This window comes from Podarcis raffonei, chromosome 2 (assembly GCF_027172205.1).
Source record: "Podarcis raffonei isolate rPodRaf1 chromosome 2, rPodRaf1.pri, whole genome shotgun sequence".
NCBI classification, from domain to species: domain Eukaryota; kingdom Metazoa; phylum Chordata; class Lepidosauria; order Squamata; family Lacertidae; genus Podarcis; species Podarcis raffonei.
This window is the reverse complement of record NC_070603.1, coordinates 34715001-34732860: the sequence shown is the minus strand read 5'-3', so window position 1 is coordinate 34732860 and position 17860 is coordinate 34715001. Positions and strand designations below refer to the sequence as shown.

At 44.4% G+C, this 17860-nt stretch overlaps 1 protein-coding gene and 1 pseudogene across 3 annotated transcripts in view; one reads left to right on the top strand and one right to left on the bottom strand.

Annotated features, from left to right (window-relative positions):
• Positions 1-17860, top strand: part of FADS6 (fatty acid desaturase 6) — a 73369-nt gene that overhangs the window by 6526 nt on the left and 48983 nt on the right. For all 3 annotated transcript variants that reach the window (XM_053375835.1, XM_053375837.1, XM_053375834.1), the window contains exon 2: positions 6928-7048. The gene's annotated coding sequence lies outside the window, so the exon portion shown is untranslated. The remainder of the gene's footprint in view (positions 1-6927; positions 7049-17860) is intronic.
• Positions 12094-12989, bottom strand: LOC128403559 (cyclin-dependent kinase 9-like; annotated as a pseudogene).

Genomic DNA, 17860 nt, shown 5'->3' with positions numbered 1-17860 from the left:
GCCTCCTGGCCTTGCTACTCTTTCATCTCTGGCTCTACCTAATCATTGGTCCTCTTTGGATATTTAAGCAGCAGGAATGAAGCAGCAACCATTTCTCTTGAGTCCAGAGGGTGAGGACAAGCAAAAGGGCAGAGATGTTTAAAGGTGGGTCAACTCAGAGAAGAAAAGAGAAAGGTTGGCTAAAGGCATCTTGGCCAAACCTGGAGCTGGCACTGACACTGCTATTGCCTCTGGCCAAATGAGCTTTCAGCATTTCAAAGCCCTACTGAACATCTTTGACCAGAGGCAATAGGAGGAGGAGGAGTGGGGTGGGAAATAAGTGCATGTGCCACTGACAACCTATCAATCACATCACCTCCACCTGGTCTACAATCCCAGACAGATATCTGTCTGATACTTTCAGTTCATGTTTTTTTGAGCAGAAACTAACTGACCACCCCATGCCTGTGTCCTGGAAATGTCTGATGGCTCCAACATGCACTTAGATCAAGTTTCAACCAGTTAAAGAGATGAACTATTGACTTCTGTGGCACATTATTTCAGGGTGAAACCCAACTTGTACATGTGACAAATTAGCTGGATGACTGTTTTGCTGCACAGCCACTACTAATGCCCAGTGATCTTCCTGTGTGATGAGGACCAAGGCAGAATTCTGGTTATGTTACTCATTCACTCCTAGAGTTCAAAGATGGGTAAGGCACAAAAAAGCACAGAGAGACTTCAAACGAGAACGACAACAACTTTCAGGAGGCGGCAGAGGAAGGCACAGGAATACCATCAACAAGCTAAACCAAATACTAGTAGCTCAGAACCTATTTAACATCCCATATTTTCCAGTCTCATCAGCAAGAGAAGGCAGAACAAAGGGAAACCCTTTAAAACGCAAGCAGTACATTATTTAATGGTAAACTTCAGCATGCCAGAACTCTTTTTTGCTGTTCTTGATCTTGCATATTCCAAGCTCCACTTTTTTAAAAAAAGGCGATAAAGAAGTTATCCTGCTTCACTTACCTTGCTCCATCATCACTCTTCTTTATGTTCCCCTGATGCGTGCTGGTTATCCCTACAGAAGTGATGTACCGAGGTCTGTTGCTTGCAGTAGGCGTATCAGGTAGTAAGTGGGATAAGAAGAAAGCACAGGTGTTTGTCTTCAATCCAGGCTGAGTAGACGATCCAGGAAGCTGTTTGATGATGCAGCACTGGGCAACTGAGAGCAGAATGACTCTGGCAGGTGCTTCTATATAGCACTTTTAATCCTGATGAGATTCCCTGCCTCCTGAACCACAGCCCCACCCCTTTCCATAACCTGCAGAACTCCTAGTTGGTGCAAGTTGGCTGTGATTGGGCAAACCAGTTGAGAATTCTCTCCCATCTTCCTTCTACACTGAAATGGAGAGGGGAGGGGGGAAGGAATTGTGAAATAAAGTACTTATTGCTTTTCTGTGTGGTGTCTAGATAAGAACTCTGCCCATTGATGCAAAGGGAACTTCGCCCTGGAGCAGAGCAGATTTATTGTAGAAAGTAATGTTAAAACACACTGGCTTCTGTCACTAGGTCCTCTTGTTCTGCTCTGACTCTGAAATGGGTATTACTCACCTATAAGAAATTAAGCATCATTTTATTTTCTTCTATTTTGTGCTGAACTGGTTATAGAAATTTGATTGACTTGAACTGAAACGATTTCAGCCAGGTGGAATCAAAATAAGAGCAAGCTTCATTTGAAATTATATTGGATGTTTTTATGATAGGTTTTTGGATTTTCTTGTTAGCCATTTTGAATATATGGCCTCCATGGATAAGTGGGGTACAAATCTATTAATGAATAAATAATAAAACCCTATTACTAATTTCAGTTTTTCATGGGGGGGCGGTGGCAGTAGAGAAACTCTACATCTGGGTGGATGACTTTGCAGCTCTCTGGGTATTGTTGGACTCAATTAAACAACCTCTGGAGGGCCGCTGAAAACAGCCACCTTTTAACAACTATGTGAAACTAGAGCCAATATTTACTCTTTATTGTTTAAAGTTGAGCTGAAGCCCAAATGGCAAGGAGCTGGCTTTGCAACAAAAGGGAATTTCTCTGTCGGTATGATAATCTCCCATTGATTAAAGCAAAAGGCTTCTGGAGAGTGCATTTCAGGCAACAAGGAACCACACACAGCAAAAACAGCCCTTTTTGTTTTGCTACTTGGGCATGCATTTCCTCTGAGCACCAGCTGGGAAAGTGCGTGCCACCGCAAATGTCCTCTGCAAAATCTTCCCAGCCACAGATCTTGCCCAGTCCTATCCTATCCTGCCCCCATATGCAGTGAGAACTGGAAAATACACTTTCAACCAGGGTGGGGAACCTGTGGCCCTCCAGATGTTGTTGCACTCCAACACCCATCAGCCTCCACCAGCATGCCCAATAGTGAAAATAATGGGAGCTGTAGGGGGAGGCCCCAGGTCCCCTGTCTCTGCACTTAAAAAGCAAGGTTGTGGCTTGCTTCAGTTCCCTTTGTTCTTGCTTCTTTATACCGCTAGAGGTCAGTAGGGAGCTTGAGCTTGGCCAGGGCTTACCTGCATTCCCGGGTTTGGCCACAACGAAGAAAATAACAGCATGACCAACTACAATATGATACCTGACCAGCCCACACAGATCTGAGGCTGCATAGATCCCATACATTTAAATCACTGCCCTCAAAGATTTCTGGGAACTGTAGTTCACACCCACACACAAAACTATATTTCCCAGCACCCTTAGCAAACTACAGATCCAGGAGGGTGTGAACACCCTCTGAATGTGCCTGGGTGTGCACAACTACATGTTACTCATGTATAGATGGCTTCAGCTTCAGTATCTCACTTTAAAGAATTTAACTGGAGGGGGCGAGGAGGACAAAAGACGGACTGCTTGCCACGTTACCTTTTGAGGGTTACAAAGTAGCAGTGCTTTTTTCTAGGGGTACGCGGGGGTATGCATACCCCTAAACATTTTGCGAGTCTTTGTACTCTTGTCCATTTATTGTATTTATTTTCCCCGATTTGAACTATAAAACAGTGATTTTCTTGAGTCAAAATGAAAGTACCCCTAAACTTTTTTTTTTTAGAAAAAAAGCACTGCAAAGTAGTATTCCGTTTCTAAAATGAAAAGTGCTGAGGTGCTAAGCCTACATGATCATAGCAGTAGTATCAGTCAATTATTTATTGCAGTCCAAAGACCCAAAAGGATAGTAATAATTTGTTGATTTATTCTCTTTGTATGGTCCTTTGCTCTTGGAGGGTTCGTGTGTTCTCTGGTACCAGTACAAACCACTGAAATTTATATAACGCTTTTCTTTCTTTTTTTAGATTTATATACCACCCTTCATCAAAAGATGGCTGTTAACTAGAAGGCTGGTGGTTTGAGCCCACCAAGACATGGCTGTGAGTAGGATTCCTGCATTGCAGAGGGTTGGACTGGATGACCCTCAGGGTCCCTTCCAACTCTGCAATTCTATGGTTCTATTGTCCTGGTAAACCGTACCAAGGCCCTATATGTGGGGTGCTACTGGTTCCTGTTCTGGGCTTGGTGCTGTCCAACATTTTTATAAATGATTTGGATGAAGGAATTGAGGGAATACTCATCAAAACTACAGATGACACCAAACTGGGAGGAGTGGCTAATACCTCAGAAGATAGAATCAGGATTCAAGAACAGGCTGTTTTTAAAAATAATGTCAGGGCTTTTTTCTGTTACAGTACTCACCAACACGGAGTACCAGCCAGCCAGTCAGTCAGTCAGTCAGTCAGTCTGTCAGTCAGTCTCTCTGTCTCTGTCTCTCTTACTGTCCATGGCAGCCATTTTCTGCTGGCACCCAAATAACTTTTATCAGTATACGACTGTCAGCACCTCAGTTTTTACAAGGTGTAGACTAGGCCTGAACCATTACTCTGACGTGGTAGAAAGTACAGCATTCACGATGTGGGTTCTGCGCCAGTGGGAATTGCTCAAACAACCTCTTCAAAATACAGAAAAGTAAGGAAAGAATGCAGAGAAACCGCAAGTTACACATTTCTATTTTTTTTAAAAAAGCAATTCTGATTAGTTGCTTGGGGACATTTTGAGCAGGTAAGGACATATTTAAATTTGGCTCCTTCTAGAGAATCATTTCGAAATTGTGTGCCTCATTCACAAAAGCCAGAAGAAAAACATTTCATTACCTTCTTAATTTCCCTTTTACCCTGTTTACCTACTGAACTAGCAAAATTCTTGCTCAATAGCAGGCGTACAGGGCAGCCCTTTGCATTATTAACTTAGCAGTACATCTGTTGAAATTCGTTTTGGCCCAAATGGTCGTCTCCCCCAACCTCCAAGTTAAAAAAGAGAGAGGGGTGCCTTGTTAGGCACCAAGGGGATGGAGAACCTGATGCCCATGGATGCCACCATTGGGGGTCCCAGTCCTAGTTAATCCTTCCTTGAACGGGGGTTTTGGTCCAGACTACAACTCCCAAAAGCCTTTCCCATTCCCTGTGCTGGTCACACAACTGATGGGTGTTGGAAACCAGAATGTCTGAAGGGGCACTAGATTTGAGCACCACTATGGTAATTTTAAGGGATGCAGGTGGCACTGTGGGTTAAACCACAGAGCCTAGGACTTGCCGATCAGAAGGTCGGCGGTTCGAATCCCCGTGATGGGGTGAGCTCCCATTGCTCGGTCCCTGCTCCTGCCCACCTAGCAGTTCAAAAGCATGTCAAAGGGCAAGTAGATAAATAGGTACTGCTCCGGTGGGAAGGTAAACGGCGTTTCCGTGCGCTGCTCTGGTTCACCAGAAGTGGCTTAGTCTTGCTGGCCACATGACCCGGAGGCTGTACGCCGGCTCCCTCGGCCAGTAAAGCGAGATGAGCGCCGCAACCCCAGAGTCGGTCACGACTGGACCTAATGGTCAGGAGTCCCTTTACCTTTACCTATGGTGATTTTAGAAAGCGAAAAGCTACCGGGGGGGGGGAGGTGCTAAAACATGTTTTCATGGGAAATCACTGTTGAGAACAATTAAATTTAAATATGCACTAATAAGAAAAAGGATGTGGTGGAATGCTGCTGGAAATGTTTTGGAATGATTTGCTGGGCGTGGGAAAAGGGCCCAGAGGAATGAGGAAAGGTGAGAGGGACATGGGATTTTCTCTCTGGCATCATTGAAAGGAGTTGACAAATAGGGGCAGAGGAGGTGATGACTGGCTAAACCCTGGTGTAATTTATTCTGCAATAGATCTCCTCTTCTGGACAGTGTTCATTCCTTACAGGATTCTCCCGTAATATAAGCGAGGCAATAAGAGCTGATGATCAATCCCTATGGCACCACACAGCATTTATTAAAACATTGAGCTGGGAGACACTAAACATTACATCATATGCATCCTGTATGTATGTTTACTCAGAATTTAAGCCTCACTGCACTGCAGGAGGGCCTTTTCTGAGATGATATTTACTAAGTGCATGATCCACAGAAGTTAAGCCCATGCTTAATTCTCTACCACTGAAATCAATTGAAGTTTAAAAAAGCACTTTGACTGCACAGGTTGATTTCCAGTTGAACGCCCACAGGCAGGGCCTGTTTTTATTTTTGTAACATGTCAATTATAAGTTTAAGTGTCCTATGAATAATTAAAGATAAGCATTCATAGAATTAGCATGTTAATTTACAACGCAAGATGGAGATGTGTATACATGACACTGAACACATGAACTGATTTGGCTGTTTTCAGACCGTTGCTAGTTTGTAGGTGGGATCCAATAGCAAACGAGAAAATTCACATTGCACAATTAAAGTGGATTTGGTTCTCTTGCACAACAAATCCACCTTTTCTTTTAATAGACTTTTTGCGGTAAGGAAAGTGGTGGGAAAATGTGCTGGAATGTGTGGGATAATGATTGCTTGCAATGGCACAAGAAAGCGTGGCATAGCCATCAATTGATGGTAAGTTATACAACCTTTGTACAAAGAAATCAGGACGGATGCTTTATAAACAGGTTGGAATCAATCTTTCAGCTTCAGGGATGCTTGTAATCTTGCAAACAGGTGGTTCAGAATTGTTTCATGTGTGTGGACTATTGGCTTGCAAGTGTCCACACACACACTCCAGGGTTTTTAGACACTATATGCGTTGCTTGCAGTCCACACCAGTGGGCTCTATCCAGGCTTGGTCTGTCTACACAGCAGTTTAAAACGGACCCAATATTGTTCTCTCCCCCCCCCCCCGCCATGTTTCACCCCTGCAAAGTCTCTCTTAAGCTGCTATCAAGCTCATTCCCAGGCCATTTCACTCCCCAAGCACACAAAAATCAAGTGGCTGTTTTGGGGTCTTTTTCCTTCTGCTTTGTCTCTTCTTTCGCCAACACAAAAAGTGAAATCGCCAGTGTTCTGAACAGCTGTAAGTCAAGGAGGTAAGGGAGGGAGTTTTTTTGTGACGAGAGACAGGAGTCTGAATTTAATGTGATGCGATCTGAGTGAGTGGAAGGCTACCAAATCCTGACCATATCCTGATGGATCAATATTTGCTCAAAATTTTAATACAGACCTTTTTTTTCTTTTTTCTGTTTTGCCGAGAAGCAATTTGCACTGAACTGGTATGTTGAGTATCTGTCTCTCTCCTCTATCTATCTATCTATGCTACATCATCTAACAGTGTATCATATCTGCACAGTGAATCTCCCTCACTTATCATGCTCATGCATATTGTAGAACCGGAGGGGAGGGGGGTCTGTGGCATGAGCTCATGTCACCTGGACTCTCCCCCTTTCCACTTGCCATAGTTGTTATTCAGGTTAAGTCTTGAGCCCCACAGTGCTCTTAGGTTTGGGCTGACAGGCTCTGATGGAAGAGGAGGAAGCAGCGGTGGTGAGGCAGGCAAAATTGTTGGAGCCTTGTGAGTTAGTGTACCATGCCTCATCTTTGAAATTTTGGCAGGAGGTGTGGGAAAACTTGCTGGGACATCTTCATCACTTCCATCCAGTTCTGAACTTCTTGTCCTGCTCCTGAATCGTGACTCCTGAGAACGGTGTCTGCTGCTGAGCCTGTATTGTTACAAGTAAGAGCCTCTAACTGTGTGTGTTGGGTGACAGCCAAGAGAGGATGACAGTCCAAATTATCTCCTAGTGGTGCAGCAACAAACGGCTAGCGCATTTGCAAAGCTAAGCAGGGTCCAATATGATTTCAAATTGGATGAGGAACCACATGTTGAGTTATCTGCACTGCAGCAGGTTGGACTACATGGCCATTGGGATCACTTCCAACTCTACAATTCTATGCTTCTATATTATTTTTAATGCTGGTGTTTTGTGCAGGTGTAGTTTTGGGCAAGGATGGTGCATTAAAAACAAATATACATATGTGCACCGGGAGCATGCCTTCAGCAGCCAGAAGAAATAGGCACACTCTTATTGTGTAGGCCACAGAAACAAAACGGTTTCATTGTGCTCAGGTGAGGAAGTCGGGGGTGTGGCAATAGAGAGCACTGAAAGCAGTATAACTGGTCGCCACACACGACAAACCACCCACTGCAAAAAAGTGCCAAGGAACATCCACAGCAGCAGTGATTGTGGATAACAAATGACATATTTTTCCTGTCTGAGGAATGGGAAGAAAATACCGACTGACATTTGGATGAGGGCAGTGTTGTGTAGATGATACAAAAATATGCAAACATGGGATGCATAAAATTCAGTTTCAACTGATTGATCTCTCTCATTCATGCTCTTTCTCTTTCTCTCTTTCTCTTTTTGTGTGCATGTGTATAAGCCAGAAAAGAAAAACATTTTGTATGTTTCTGTTTATTTGATGTTGAAATTTTGATTGATTGATTTTTTAAAAATCAACATTATAAATGACTGGAATAAATTTGATTATTAGTCTTATAAAAGAGGTACAAAATTTGCCTCAAATAGGTGTTTCCAGTCCCATCAATTTCAATGGGAGGGTTTTATGCATGGATTATGCCCATTGTGAATTTTTTTTTTTAAAAAAATGAAAGCACCCATTGCCCAAAGCTCTCCATGTACAAAATAAACAGATTTAATAACGCATACATACACACAGACATGCTTAAAACTGCAAGCTTAAAACCATAAAAATCGCTAGGGATGCATCACCTGAATGCCTGCATAAACTAAACGTTTCATAACCTGAGTCAGGCTTGGAGTCCTCTGAAGAGAATGTCCTTCTGCAGGCTGCTTCTAGGATGACATACCATACCTGTCTTGTTAACACCACACTGCTGTTCCTCCTGTGGTGCGTGAAGTATGGGTGGAGGCAGTCTCTAAGCTAAATAGATGCAAATTCCAAATCATGCACAGATTAAGCCCAATACCTACTCCTGGTAGTCAATACCCTTTCACTGGCTCAGCATCTGGTTTTCATTATACAGTGGTACCTCGGGTTACATACGCTTCAGGTTACAGACTCTGCTAACCCAGAAATAGTGCTTCAGGTTAAGAACTTTGCTTCAGGATGAGAACAGAAATTGTGCTCCGACGGCGCGGCGGCAGTGGGAGGCCCCATTAGCTAAAGTGGTGTTTCAGGTTAAGAACAGTTTCAGGTTACGAACGGACCTCCGGAAGGAATTAAGTACTTAAGCTGAGGTACCACTGTAATGGAAGTTTCAGAAGCCAAATGTGTCACAGTCACACAAACTGTGTCAGCCGGCCAGCCTGGCTGCATTGGGGAGCTCTGCCTGCACTTGGCGAGGCCTTGGACTTCTGCTGCAAAGTACTAAATGGCACCACTGTGCATGTGGTGGTAAGGTGAATGGGGCTTCTCTGTACTTGCAACTGGGACTCTTACTTAGTGCCTAGTTCATATGCTAGGCCCGAAGCCAGACCTTTATTTCTTAGTGCTTTTTTATTTCTTGTTGCTAACTGGGGGGTGGGGGGTCTTTGTTTACCTTTTTAAAAAAATCTTTGAAGTGACCATGTTTTCAGTTGATGTTAAATTGGTCTGTTCTGTTTCCAACTGCTGCACTATTATTTTCAGCTGCCAGCCTGAAATTTAACTGCCCCTTTGTCGTGTGTCAGTTATGTGTACCCATATAATCTGTTGTGATGAATTTAATTGATTCAACTGTATACTGTATATTGGACCAACCCTGTAGGTTTTTAAAAATTGAATCTTCGTCGTCCTAAACTACTTTGAGAAATGTTAATTGGAAAGTGGAGTATACAAGTAATAACAACAAGGCAGTTTATTTATCTGTCCAGTTTGTAAGACAGTGTGTGTGTGTGTGTATGCAAATACCTTTTATTACAGTTGAGCTATTTAGGAAAAGACCAGAACATGATAAAAGTGTAATACAGATAAGTACCCCACCCATACCCAGAATGGAAAGTCATCAGACCTCTTGCCTTGTTAGGTCCAAGTAAGTGAGCATTTACTGCTGCTGTTGGGATTTTTTTTAAAAAAAGAAGAAGCTTGAAGTCTACAAAATCCATGGCAGAGCCACATAGTGGTGCAGCAAAAATATAAGAATTCAGTGTTTCTTAAACCTTGGCCACCAGCTGCTAGACTATAACTCCCATCATCCATAGCTAGCAGAACCAGTGGCCAGGCATGGTGGGACTTGTAGTTGAACAGCTGGGGACCTAAATCCAAGAAACACTGGTTATATGGCCACATTCTTCTCACCCACCATGGGAAGGCTACCTCTGTTACCAAAGCCTGGGAGATCGGCAGCTTGCTTCCTGGCCACCCTAACCAACCTGATGCAAGACTCTGCAGACTGAATGAAAACTTCAAAACGCCGACAATAACATCTCCCAACAAGATGGCCGACAATAACATCTCTCCGACCCACACGAGGTAATTAAGAGGCTGATATGGGAGTATGCAGCCTCCCTTGCCCCCCAAGGGAATGGGGGGCACTGCCTTGCCTGCTATGTCCATAATTCACCGCCGGATTCGAAAGAAGGGGGTGAGGGCACTAGGCACAAAGCCGGGTGGGGTCGGCTCTCCTGGACACTGTCTCTGATCGCGCACTGGTTTGCATCAGCTCGAAATATGTAATTGGAAAAAGAAGCAAATGCACATACTTCAAGTGAAGATCGGGAGTAAAGACTGCTGATTAATGGGATCTCTGTGATGTGGAGCGACGGGCTGGACAATAAATTAAGTGAAGACTCATCATTAAAAGATCGGTATGTCGGAGCGAAACGGAAAGGGGGGGAGGAAAAAACTTCTCTTTTTTTGTCTTATGTGAGTACCCAATAACCCCCCCCCGAGAGAAAGAATCGTTGCAAATTACTAATCACAAGCAGGAGATTAAGAACTGTGTGGAAATGAATTACTGATCAAAGAGAGGACTGGTGGGAATCATCGGGAATGGAAAGAAAGCTTTGTGATGCAGTTACAAATGGAGATTCGTTGAGACAGGCCTGCCCACAGGAGGACGAGGGGGAGGAGGACCATGGTCATCGGAATGTGAATGTATGGTTATCGGAATGTGAATTTGACCTGGCAGGGCCCCCTGAGATACAGATTGGCAGGCCTGTGGAAATCAACGGATAGACTGTGGGAATGTTCTTTATGGAGGTGTGGAAATGGCGCCTGTCCTTTATGTGATATGGCTCTCGGAGAGTGTAAAATCCACACAGGATATGTTTGTTTTCAACCCGCTTGTGAAGATTATCAGAGATCACAAAGAAAGGAATATATGATAACAACAAGAAGATGAGGAAAATAACAAAGAGACTATCTGGACAGAACTGCACAGAACTGTGTAATTAAAGCAGCAGCAAGAGTGATGTTTGGATCCCTTTCAGAGCTCGAAGTATGGGTACCCCCAACAAAATTTTAAAAATTTGGCTGTATAATTTGGAACTAATGTGATTTGGAATTAATGTGATTTGATTCGCCTGTTAATAAAAATTATTTTTTTAAAAAACAACAACTTCAAAACGCAGCAATAAAGAAAAGGAAAGTAAATTTATTGTTTGCTGACAGCAAGCAGTGGCTCAGAGGATACTTCCAAAAGCTGAGCGCCTTGCCATGGTTGCCCAGAGGCTTATATACTTTATTTCTGGCTGACATACATGAAGCATTACATATTCATTAGCTAATTGTTAAACCACATCCTTCCTCACTCTTTTTAAGGTTAACTTCCCCCTTTCTCACATAAGCTCAATCATTCTTTCATGGCCTTCACTATTGTTCTGAACAGACTTTCTTGGTTCTTCTAAGCAACATTCCACAGATAAGATACAGGGAGCTTTACCATCTCGGGTTAGTACAAAAAGAATAAGTCTTCCAGCAACTGTCCATGGCCTGTAGCTGCAATTGTGTCCATGACAAACTGTTTCTCACAATATAGGTTTTCTCAGAATCTTGGAGACCACTGCTACAAACCCACTGCAGCAACACGTGTGTGGAACTTGCTGACAGAAGTGGACAGGCCACACGGTGTGATTCAAAGTCAGCAGCCATTCTTGGACACAAGACCCTACCCAGTCTGCTCCATCCTCCTGCACACCAGATACACACTTTCCTAGCAGTGTAACTTCATAGAAGCAATGAATTAAAAACAACAACAACCCCAAAAAACAGTTCAACAAGCACAGAAAAGCTGCAATTTAGTCTGTGATAGCCCAGGTAGGCAGAACTCTACACACCTTTCCAGGCAGTGTTTAATCTAACCCTGCAGCTCTTAAAACACAGACCCGCAGGTGTTTTGTTCTCTTCCCACCAATTTTTGTTTTGTTCATTTTGTTTTGCTTTGCAACAGTAAAAAAAAACAACAGCTGAAACAAATCGTTTTCGTTATTCCATTGGAAACCAGTACTCCATTCTTGTTCTTGGTCCACAGCCATCAGAACACTCTGTCGAACTCTGTCTGATTGGTCACCACTGGATTCCTGCCCTGATTGGCAGGTTGCTGTGGCACATGTCCACCCCTCCTCCTGCGAGGAGCCAGGTACTCGAACATGGATTGGTTATGAGTGGAGAGCATGTTTTTGAGATCAGAAGGCATAGGGTCGGACCAGAAGAAGTTGTGATTCAGGGCGTCATCGCTATCTATCCTTTGGGCAGGATCCAGGACCAGCAGCTTGTTTATGAGATCCAGAGCATATGGGTCTTTGACGTTCGCCTTTAGCCGCTCCTGTTAGTGTAGCGATTGGGCTGGCTGTTCTTTGCCAGGCTGAAGGCCCGAACCAGGCCAAAGTCGGCCAGCTTCAGAACACCATCGCGGGTGATAAGCACGTCGGCTGCTTTCATGTCCCAGTGCAAGATCTTATTCCGGTGGATGTAGTACAGGCTGTTCAGGAGCATTTGCAGGACTTTCTTGATCTCCAAAAGTGTAAACTTGACATGGGCATTGGTAAGGAGTCCAGTCAGGTCATGCTCACAGAAGTCAAATACAGTGGTACCTCAGGTTACATACGCTTCAGGTTACAGACTCCGCTAACCCAGAAATAGTGCTTCAGGTTAAGAACTTTGCTTCAGGATGAGAACAGAAATCGGGCTACAGCGGCGCGGCAGCAGCAGGAGGCCCCATTAGCTAAAGTGGTCTTCAGGTTAAGAACAGTTTCAGGTTAAGTACGGACCTTCGGAATGAATTAAGTACTTAACCTGAGGTACCACTGTACCAGGTAGATGCTGCCCTTGCAGCAGTTGTACGGAGAGGCTTTGGTCCTGCAGCTCTCAATGAGATTCACGACGTTTTCATGCTTGAGTAGTTGAAGGATTTTGATCTCCCATAGGGCTGTGATGGGGAACCCGTCTTTTTCATTCTCCATCAACACTTTTTTCAATGCAACTTTGCCTGTTTGACGATGTTTTGCTTTGAAGACCTCCCCGAAGGTGCCTTGCCCAATCTTGGCCAGCTTCTCGTACTTGGAGACCTTGTCGCAGTAGAGACACTCCACCACATCGCACTGCTAGGCCATGGCGGAGCCGGCGCCCCTGATCTCTTCTGGCTGCCGCCGGTCTGCGTCTGAGGGGCGCAGCGGCATGTTTCTGGGAGCGCTTCTGCCCGGCCGCTCCATTTCTTTGCAGTTCCTCTTATCCTACCACCATCAATGCCACTTCCGGGACGTGGGCTCTAAGACAGTTTATTTATCTGTCCAGTTTTTTAGACATTTATGTGATTTTAGGACGGTTTCCAACAATGCACAGAATACAATAATGCAAAAAAAAGTGACAGTTGTTTAATGCAGCCCAGTTAATAAGAACAAGCAATAAGCAACGGCAGGAGAACTGTAAAAATCAAAGAGTGGCTATTAGTTTAATAATAATAATAATAATAATAATAATAATAATAATAATAATACTGCCAGGACAGATGTTACTGCAGCAAGCTTTGTCTGCCTAACTATCCGCTCATCTGAACAGCCTACTTATGTAGTAGTAATGTGCTTTGCTCCCTCTCTTTTTGAACAGGAAAATGGCAAGCTGCTATTTTTTCTAATTGCAGGCAGGGATCTGCGTTCCCTTGCATGCATCACTCTTCTGAACCACTTTGTGTGTGAGGAGCTAGCTGGTTGGAGTGGTACCTGCACTAAGTCCCTAGGGAGCAGTTCCCTGGCCATTGCACTGGTTGTTTATTAAGAGGGGTTATTACAGACTGACAACCCCACTTGAAGCCTACTTAAGTACACAGAGGCTTTTAACCTCACACCCTAAACATGTAACTTCTGTTGAGTCATGCTACTGAAAGGTTGGAAGGTAATTTCCAGCAGGGTTTATTACAAAATGATAACTTACGTAAGAGATGCCCCTATTATGCTGAAGATAAATGGGTGGCGGGAGATGAACATGTTGGCAATTCTCTGTTGACATTAATATAGACCCTCCAAGTGTCCCTATTTTCCAGGGACAGTCCTGGATTTACAGAAGCTGTCTTAGCTTTTGATTTTATCCTGGAATATCCTGTTTTCCCTTAGGACATCCCTATTTTAATTGGTGAAATGTTGGAGGGTATGGTAGGATGGCAAAGGGATTGGTGGGTTGGTGAATAGAGCAATAGAGCAAGCCGAGTTGGCAGCCCCTAGTAATATTATTCGTGTGTGTGTGTGTGTGTGTGTGTGTAGATGATGCAAGAATTGTTTGTATTTTTAGTAGAACCAGTAAACTACTCATTGAGAACGAGTGAGGCAGGAATCAGGAGGAAAAATATGGCGGATAAACTTGACATTGAGATTTTCAGATAATTCCATCCTTAGTTTGGTGGCAGCAGGGAATTTTCAAGCAGCTCTTTAGCATAGGTGCTGCTGCTGGGTAAGCGCAGGGCATGTGAAACCAAATTATAATTCCTAGGAGGAGCAATGCAACAGAATGCTTGCCCAGCCCTTTGGATGGTAGTGACGGTGCACTGTGGACATTGTGAGGGGTTATTATTTGTAGCCATAAAACAGGGCTGGCTGGCTTCTTTCTCATCTGAGGATGTGCAAGAGAGATGCCAGTGTCAGTGTCAGCCACACTAAGTATGTTTATAACCTGTTTTGTGCAAGCACACGTGTCACCTGCTGTCCAAGGCCTGCTGTCCTGCACACTAACAATCCATGCATGTTGATTTTATAGGCACAGAGAAACTATAATCCAATCTCTCCTAAATTCGAAAGGTTTCTTCTGTGGCTCCTCTTCCATGTCTGCCAGTCAGTCAATCAATCAATCAATCAATCAATCAATCAATGCAGCGCCATAGACTTTAGCATGAAGTGCAATCCTATGCATGTTTACTCCTAATGGGATTTAATAGGCCTGACATCCGCTCCTGGCATGCATGGCAAAGCAAACAATGGATTCCCTGGGAGGGCTTAATGACACAGCTAACCCCACAGTGGATGCTCCGGTTTGGTGGCTGTGCTGAGTGGAGTTCTGGGTCTGCTTTGCATATGTGCAGTGGCTGGTGCTGCCCTGCTAATGATGCTGGCACTGCCCGACCTGCACATCTCCGCACAAGGCCAGCCCCAGGGTGGCGTTGGCTAGTTCAGGTGCACCAAGTGGATCCACAGCTCTCCTCAGCACAGCTACATCCAGGTTGCCCCCTAGTCAGTCATTGCTAGACAGCCAGCTCAACTGAAGTGGCATGGTGGGCTGCCCTGACCCAACTTGTAGACAGTGGATGTAGGGTAATGATTGCTGGATCCAACATCACATGCACACACTCCAACATTTCTCCGATGAAAATAGGGACATCCTATTCAATAATAATGATAATAATAATAATAATAATAATAATAATAATAATAATAATGTTATTATTTGTACCCCACCCATCTGACTCAGCTGCCAGAGTCACTCCGGGTGGCTTCCAACATAAGGGCTGCCTTCAGGTGCCTTCTAAAGGTTGCAAGTTACTTACCTCCTGGGCTCTGGGGTTACACAATTCCATACCCTCCAACGTTTCTCCGATGAAAATAGGGATGTTCAAAGGATAAGCGGGACATTTGGGGATCAAATCAGAAACCAGGACGGCTTCTCTAAATCCGGGACTGTCCCTGAAAAATAGGGACACTTGAAGGGTCTGCACATAAACTCCCCATAAACAAATCCAACTGAATGCTAGATAAATAGGTCATGTCATGTAAACTTTGTGTCAACAAACCAGGAGGAATGTTCAATGAAAGGTTGCACCAAAAGTGAGCTCAGACTGGAAGTATGCAGAGGAGCTGCATCCAAATTAGGGCTAGCTAACCGTTTTTGGTCTGAGGCCGACATTGTCCCCTGGCCATCTCCCTGGGGACTGCATGCCAAAGTGGGTGTGGCAGAAGTGCACAAAGAGGGTGTTGCCAGACATATATTTAATAATTCAGCATCATTTCATTAAATTAAATTCATTAACTCTTAAATAATTTGGGAACTCTTGATTTTATTATATAAGCAGCGTCAATGTCCTCAAATCGCAAAACAATGGATAATTAATTTCCTGATTCCAGTCTTGATCAAACAAGTACTTGACATATGTAGGGTGCTCAGCAAGCACTTAGCACAGAAAAGTGGCTTTGTGAAACTTCTGGCATGGCAGAACAGTGGTTGCTTTAATGTGCAATCTCTGCTGGGACTAGCCAGCCGCTGCTGATCATTCAGTGGGCAGACAAGGCTTCCCAGAAGTGCTCAAAGGTGACTGAGCATTGCAAAAGCGATCATGAATGAGGAAGTGGCAGGTAGCCTACTGGGTACGGTTCTGCTGCTGTTGACAATGGCTGGAGAGGGAGCATGACACCACCACCCGAGATAAAAAAAAACCCAGCGGAGAACATCACACTGCAGTACAGTCATACCTCAGGTTACAGACGCTTCAGGTTGCGTTTTTTCAGGTTACGGACGCTCTGAAACCCGGAAATACTGGAATGGGTTACTTCCGGGTTTTGGAGGTTGCGCGTGCGCAGAAGCGCCTAATAATAATAATAATAATAATAATAATAATAATAATAATTTATTATTTGTACCCCGCCCATCTGGCTGGGTTTCCCCAGCCACTCTGGGCGGCTTCCATAGAAACCAAAAATACACTAAAATATCACAGATTAAAAACTTCCCTGAAGAGGGCTGCCTTAAGATGTCTTCTGAATGTCAGGTAGTTATTTATCGCTTTGACGTCTGCTGGAAGGGCGTTCCACAGGGCGGGCACAACTACCGAGAAAGCCCTCTGCCTGGTTCCCTGTAGCTTTGCTTCTTGCAATGAGGGAACCGCCAGAAGGCCCTCGGCGCTGGACCTCAGCGTCCGGGCAGAACGATGGGGGTGGAGACGCTCCTTCAGGTATACTGGGCCGAGGCCGTTTAGGGCTTTAAAGGTCAACACCAGCACTTTGAATTGTGCTCGGAAACGTACTGGGAGCCAATGTAGGTCTTTCAAGACTGGTGTTATGTGGTCTCAGCGGCCGCCCCCAGTCACCAGTCTAGCTGCCGCATTCTGGATTAGTTGTAGTTTCCGAGTCACCTTCAATGCGCCGCTGTGGGTTGCTAACGTGCATCCCACATGGATCACGTTCGCAACCTGAGCGTCCACTGTATATATATTTTAAATGTTGAGGGAACTTGGTGATCATTAAAAATAATTGGGATCTGTGGTCCATGTATCAAGTGAATGGTAGCCTTTTATTATATGTGCTAGTTGTGGGGAGCTCAGGCACCGATCCTTGGCATGGAAATGGCATGATACAATCATATCCCTATGTTTTTGTGAAATGTTGGAAATGCAATTTCCAGTCACAGCCTGCAAAGTGTCAAACGTGGGCACTTCACCACTTGGGCAGAGTTGCACACCAAAAATTGCATATTAGGATAAATTTGTACTTAAAGGCTGATGCATTTTCTGGAGTGTGTGTATAACAAACTAATGCAGATATGCGGAGAACTGAAGACTGGAAAAATTAGAACCCCAAATTGATGGATTCATCCACAACCTTAACTTCCTTTGGGAAATGAATGGTAAAATCTGGGGAAAGTTGCATAGCTCTGATTTCCTTTTCCCTCACCTGCAGTATGAGGGTTCTTTGGCTAAGCTTAGTCTACTGGCAAATTAGATGGATCTCATTAAGTCTGGCTTGCTGTTCCCGCCAGCACCCTGAGCAAGCTGATACCTGTGCTTCTTGACTTTTCAGCTACCGGCTCGGAAAACATGTCAGATTATTCCAAATGAAGTATTGCTTTAGCAGCTGTCAGTGGAATGTTAGATGATTTAAAGCGACCAATTTGCTCTCCTGTCCAGGCTGCACTTGAGGCAGGTTCCCCTATCGCCTGCGCCTAGTTAACACTGTTGAATTAGGGCAAGGTTCCCTCTGGCTGTTTGCACAGCGTCACAGAGGCCTTTGGGGCATGCTGGACCTGTTGTTCCCAGCAAGAGATGGCGCATTGCTCTGCATTGCAAGTAAACAGTGCTTTCTGTTGTTGCTCTATAAGCAGTTCCAGGACC